The sequence below is a fragment of the Marmota monax genome, unplaced genomic scaffold, assembly GCF_021218885.2.
Source record: "Marmota monax isolate L192 unplaced genomic scaffold, Marmota_monax_Labrador192_F-V1.1 WCK01_AAM20220418_F8-fsc00014, whole genome shotgun sequence".
Classification (NCBI taxonomy): domain Eukaryota; kingdom Metazoa; phylum Chordata; class Mammalia; order Rodentia; family Sciuridae; genus Marmota; species Marmota monax.
In genome coordinates, this window is record NW_026695222.1 from 21,823,926 (window position 1) to 21,830,692 (window position 6,767).

Consider the following 6,767-nt stretch of genomic DNA (forward strand, 5'->3'; position numbering starts at 1 on the left):
TGGGAGAAGGAGAAGGAGAAGGAGAAGGAGAGGAGAAGGAGAAAACATTGCTGAAATTGTTCCTCTTCGCTCCCCACCTATTTCCCTCCTCAGAGATACCCAGGACTCTGACATTCCTCCATACCTTTCCCGGAGTTAATACTTCTATTCATATGTATGAATTCCTTAACATTATAAATTTGTGTTTCAAAAATTTATATATTTGGTTTCCTACTATACATATAAATTGCAACTTTTTTGTTCACCCAACATTATATCTTTCAGATTTATCCATTTTGATTCATATAAGCTAGATCTTTTACTCTTAATGTTGCGTGAATAAACACTGTTTATCTATTCTTCTACTGAGAAATGTTTAGGTTATTTCCACTTTCTCTCTATCATATAAATTGCAGCACTGAGCACCGAATGTGTCCTTGGGCACAGCTACAGAATAGCTCCAGGCTGAATATCTAGAAGTAGATTGCCCTGTGCACGGCATATATATCTCCAAGTGTGCTAAACGTTGCTAGACTGTTCTCCAAAGGGAAGCCACCAGTTTACACCCCGTCAGCAACGTCTGGGCTTCACATTTGCTACATACCCAACACTATTTGGCATTACCAAACTTTTTAAAAATTACAGATCTAATGAGTGTCAAATTATGATTTTTTTCTTTTTTGTTTTGCATTCGTTTGCTTACAAGCAAGGCTGGCTTTGTTTTTTTATATGTGTTGATTCTTTGGGTTTCTGTTTCTGTGACTCAATTATTTGTATTCTTTGTTTTATTTTATGCTATCTGTTTGTCTTTTCCTCATTGATTTTGGATCCTAGTTATCAGTTGTATGGGTAGTAAATATATTCTTCCAGGCTAATAACTTTATTCATGGTGTCTGTTTTGCGTCTTGTTTTAGAATGTTTTTTTTAAAATATATTTTTCTTTTTATCATTTTTTATAATGATTCTTCTTATTTTTAATGGTTTTTACCTTCAAAGGTGTTTCCCAAGGAGCTACCCCAGCTTCCTCCATGGTTGCTGGGGGGTATCTGTTTACATGGCTCCATTTCCCAACTCTCTGAGTCCTTGTGTGTTAGGTATGTCATGTATAAAACATCTTCCAACTGGGTTAGCTTTAAAATCCAATTTGAAATTCCCTGAATTAGAACCACCCTCTTTGCCTAGGAACACTTTTTGTTTTGGTTGATATGTTAGTATTTATTTTATTGTTCGTGCCTTCGATTTACTGTGCTGTTTCCTCCTTTCCTTAGTCTACCAAAATGAATCATCTTTATGGCTTTTCCCCACTTTTACTGGGATCCTTAATTTTTTGTTCGTCATTCCCCTGCAAATTGTAATCTTTATTCTTGACATTAATACCAAAGGTAACCAAAGTTTTCCTTTATTCCCACACGATTCAAAGCCTAAGGGATGCTTCACTCTGATCATCCCTCTCATCTGGCTAGAAATTATTGTCTAAAATATTTGTTTCATTTTTTAACACCTGCGAATTCATCATCACCGCCATCATCCTCACGACGGCTCTTCATACATTCAATCCTTAGTTTTGTCTCTGTATTTGCCAATTTCGTTTTTCACTCTTGCTTCTTGCATTTCTCTATCTTTTTTTGGTCACCTCCACCCCCGCCTCACCTCCCCACATTGTGTCTTCTGCTAGTTCCTTCAGTAGCACTCTCCACTGATGGGCATGAGGTCTGACTGCCTGGACCCCATGCCCTAGCCTGCCCTTCCTTGACAGCCCCCCCCCTTTTTTCTTTTTCTTTTTTTGGCAGGGTGGTTACTGGGGATTGAACTCAGAGACACTGGACCACTGAGCCATATCCCCAGCCCTATTTTGTATTTTATTTAAAGACAGGGTCTCACTGAGTTGCTTAGTGCCTCACTTTTGCTGAGGCTGGCCTTGAACTCACGATCCTCCTGCCTCAGCCTCTCGAGCTGCTGGGATTACAGGCATGTGCCACAGTGTCTGGCTCCTTGGCAGCTCTTACCCTCCTTCTGGTTTAGAATTCCTGCTTCAGTTCTGCCTTCTAACGAGTCTCCCTTATTTCTGTTAAGCTCAGTTGTTTATTTTAAATATTTACGTATTACCTTTTTGTGTGTGTATGTGTGGGTTCGTAGGAGGGGTAAAGGCCATTTAATGAATTCAGCAGGACAGCTCTAGGGACATTAGATATAATTTTAAAGTCTCAGAAGAAACAGGAAACACCAATGTGTATAGAATGATAACTCCATTTCAGGTTTATAGAATGTATCAATGACTTCCTTCAACATTTATGTCACCATAAAATGCAAATTATAAATTACTGTTTTAATTCTTATTTTTTGGCTGTTGTGAATTTATATATCAGTTAATTCAATTTTATTTATTTTATGTTTTTCAAATTACAGAACACCTGCTGGCTATATAAAGGAAAAGCTAATTGTACTCCGGCCTTTCTCCAAGCCTCTGTCCCCTGCCAAGATAACCAGTGTTCCCGGCTGGTGAATATTTCTTCGTGCCGTTTTCCTTGGGAGAAAATATGCAAGTGCATCTACTCAAGCACAGGTAGCAGGCTGGTTTGTTTAACCCAAACAAAACAGGCAACTTGTTTTATTCAATTAAGAGGATGTTGTTATCTAGAATTTCTAAAAACTGTTAGCTTGACAGTTGTCAGATTATCTTAATTCATTGTTTTGAAGACCCTAAGTCATCCATTTGCTTTCTTTCCTTTTTCTTGTATTTGTCTTTTTAGAAATTTTATTTGTTCTTTTCAGTTATACATGATGGTAGAGTATATTTTGACATATTTACACAAGCATGAAGTATGTCTTATTCTAATTAGGATCCCAGTCCTGTGGAGGTCCATGATGTGGAGATTCACTGTGGTGTATCCATATTTGTACATAGGAAAATTAGATTAATTTCACTGTCTTTCCTACTTCTATCTCCCTTCCCTTTCCTTCATTCTCCTTTTCTAATCACTGAACTTCTATTCTCTGTGCCCCCCTTTTTGTGTGTTAGCATTCATATATCAGAGAAAACATTTCACCTTTGGTTTTTTGGGGATTGGCTTATTGCACTTAGTGTTAGAGTCTCCAAATCCGTCAATTTACTAGCAAATGTCATAAAGCCATCACTTTTATGGCTCAGTAATATTCCATTGTGTATATAAACAATATTTTCTTTATCCATTCATCTGTTGGAGGATCCTGAGGTTGGTTTCATGGCTTAACTATTGTGAATTGAACTGCTGTAAACATTGATGTGGCTGTGTCACCGTAGTATGCTGATTTTAAGTCCTTTGGGTATACACCAAGGAGTAGGATAACTGGATCACATGGTGATTCCATTCCTAGAATTCTGAGGAATCTCCACACTGCTTTCCAGAGTGGTTGTACCAATTTGCAATCCCACCAGCATTTTATGAATGTACCTTTTCCCCCACGTCCTTGCTAACATTTATTATTACTCATATTCTTGATAATTGCCATTCTGATTGGAGTGAAATGAAATCTCAGTGTAGCATTAATGTGCATTTCTCTAATAGCTAGAGATGTTGAACATTTTTTAATATATTTGTTGACCATTTGTATTTCTTCTGTGAAGTGCCTGTTCTTTTCCTTTGCTCATTTGTTGATTGGGTTAATATATGTATTTGATTTTTTTAAATATACAACAACAGTGGAATGCATTACAATCCTTATTACACATATAGAGCACAATTTTTCTTATCTCTCTATATAAAGTATGTTCACATCAATTTATGCCATTATTCATGCACTTTTTTTGCATTACTATTCTTAATACACATATATACCACAATTTTTCATATCTTTGTTTGTATATAAGGTATGTTGACACCCAATTCAAGTCTTCATACATGTACTTTGTATAATGATGACCATCACATTCCACCATCCTTGCTAATCCCCTTTCCCTCCCACCCCTCTTCCTTATCTAGAATTAATCTAATCTTCCCATGCTCTCCCTCCCTACCCCACTATGAATCACCCTCTTATATCAGATAAAACATTTGGCATTTGTTTTTTTGGGGGATTGGCTGACTTCATTTAGCATTATCTTCCCCAACGCCATCCATTTACCCGAGAATACCATGATTTTGTTCTTTTTTAATGCTGAGTAATATTCCATTGTGTATAAATGTCGTATTTTTTATCCATTCATCCACTGAAGGACATCTAGGTTGGCTCCACAGTTTAGCTATTGTGAATTGTGCTGCTATAAACATTGATATGGCTGTGTTCCTATAGTATGCTGTTTTTAAGTCCTTTGAGTATAGTCTGAGAAGAGGAATAGCTGGGTCAAATGATGGTTCCATTCCCAGATTTCCAAGGAATCTCCATACTACTTTCCAAATTAGCTGCACCAATTTGCATTCCCACTAGCAGTTTATGAGTGTACCTTTTTCCCTGACATCCTTGCCAACACTTATTGTTGTTTGTGTTCATAATAGCTGCCATTCTGACTGGAGTGAGATGATATCTTAGAGTAGTTTTGATTTGCATTTCTCTGATTGCTAGAAATGATGAGCATTTTTTTTTCATATACCATTTGTATTTCTTCTGTGAAGTGCCTGTTCTTTTCCTTTGTCCATTTGTTGATTGGGTTATTTTATATTTTTATGATGTTAAGATTTTGGAGTCCTTTGTATGTCTTGGAGATTAATGTTCCATCTAAGGTTCAGGAGGCAAAGATTTTCTTCCATTCTGCAGGCTCTCTCTTCATGCTCTTGATTGTTTCCTTTGTGGTAAAGAAGCTTCTTAGTTTGATACCATCCCCTTTATTGATTCTTGATTTTTACTTCTTATGCTTTAGGAGTCTTGTTGAGGAAGTCAGTTCCTAAGCCGACATGATGGAGTGTGGGGCCTAGAGATGGGGGTTAAATTTCGTTCTGCTACATATGCATTTCCAGTTTTCCTAGCACCATTTGTTGAAGAGGCTGTCTTTTCTGCAATGTGTGCTTATAGTGCCTTTGTCTAGGATGAGATAACTGTATTTATGTGGGTTTGTCTTTGTGTCTTCTGTTCTGTACTATTGGTGTACCTGTCTGCTTTTGTGTCAATACCATGCCATTTTTGTTACTATAGCTCTGTAGTATAGTTGAAGTTCTGGTATTGTGATGCTTCCTGCTTCACTCTTCTTGCTAAGGATTGCTTTAGCTATTCTGGGTCTCTTATTTTTCCAAATGAATTTCACGATTGCTTTTTCTATTTCTATAAGGAATGATGATGGGATTTTAATTGGAATCACATTGAATCTGTATAGCATTTTGGGTAGTATGGCCAGTTTGACAATATTAATTCTTCCTATCTAAGAACATAGGAAATCTTTCCATTTTCTTAGACCTTAGGTCTTCTTCAATTTCTTTCTTTCTTTTTCTTTTTCTTTTTTTTTGGTGGAGGCTCTGGGGATTGATCCCAGGGCCTTGTGCATGCAAGGCAAGCACTCTACCAACTGAGCTACATTCCCAGCCCCCAATTTCTTTCTTTAATGTTCAAAAAGCATTTGACAAAATACAGCATCCATTCATGTTCAAAACATTAGATAAACTAGGCATAGTAGGAATATACTTCAATATTTTTAAAGCTATGTACATTAAACTCAAGGCCAACATCATTCTAAATGGAGAAAAACTGATAGTATTCCCTTTAAAAACTGGAACAAGACAGGAATGCCTTCTTTCACGCCTTCTGTTCAACATAGTCCTTGAAACTCTAGCAAGAGCAATTAGGCAAAAGAAAGAAATTAAAGGGATACAAATAGGAAAAGAAGAGCTCAAACTATCTGTATTTGGTGATGACAAGATCCTGTATTTAGAAAACCCAAAAAAAAACTCACCAGAAGACTTCTATAACTCAAAAAAAATTCAGTAAAATTAACACCCATAAATCAATTGTGTTCCTAAATACCAAGGATGAATGAGTTGAGAGAGAAATTAGGAGGACATTCACAATTGCCTCAAAAGAAAAAAAAAAAAAAGAAAAGTACAGACTACCCCTTTGCTTTCTATCTTTTTGGATTCCAATCTTGAGCTAACTCTCCCATATCTAGCCTTATCCTTTCGACTGAAACCTCACTTCATTTTCCTTCAAGGTCCTTTATTTATGAGCAACCAAAATTTAAATTGAAATACCCACCCATAAAAATATAGATCAGAAGTGAAACCAATTAGAGTTTATTATAGAAAATGCCTGAATCTTCCATTGGCCACTTCAGGGTCAATATGAATCCATAGTGTTTCTGTGCTGCAAAGTGATATTAGGCCTAGAAGACACAATTCTGAAACCAACCACCCCTAGCCAAATTGCTGGTCATTGCTGTGACGAAGACAGGCCTAGGATCTATTGTCCAAAAATCAGTCTAGCACAATGATGTGCCACTCTGGCTGAGCATCAGAGTCATTTAGGAAACTTAAAAAAAAAAAAAAAACAACCCTATTTCCAGACCCAGTCTTTAGACATTCTGATACAATTGTCTGGATTGGGTTGCAGGCATTGGCATGAACTGATGGTAATGTTTAGCTTGAGACAGGATAAAACCCAGTACTGCACACTGTCTTGCCATTGGTGGTATTGCTTTGAGACCACTGGTTCTCAGCCTCAAGGCATCCCATATGGACATTACAGAGAGAACCTTGAGGACATGGAGTTAGACGATCTGGGGTCCGGCCCGGTCTGCCACTTACTATGGTGCGAACTTGCACAAAACGTTTGCATCTCTGAGTTTCTGCTTTCTCATCTGTAAATATGGAGATCAGAATCCGTGTTTC

At 37.2% G+C, this 6,767-nt stretch overlaps 1 non-coding gene across 1 annotated transcript; it reads right to left on the minus strand.

The window, feature by feature from the left end:
- Positions 1-5,394: 5,394 nt before the first annotated feature.
- Trnaa-ugc (transfer RNA alanine (anticodon UGC)) lies at positions 5,395-5,474 on the minus strand. Its single transcript has one exon. It is a non-coding gene; the product is annotated as a tRNA-Ala (tRNA).
- Between the last annotated feature and the right edge of the window lie 1,293 nt (positions 5,475-6,767).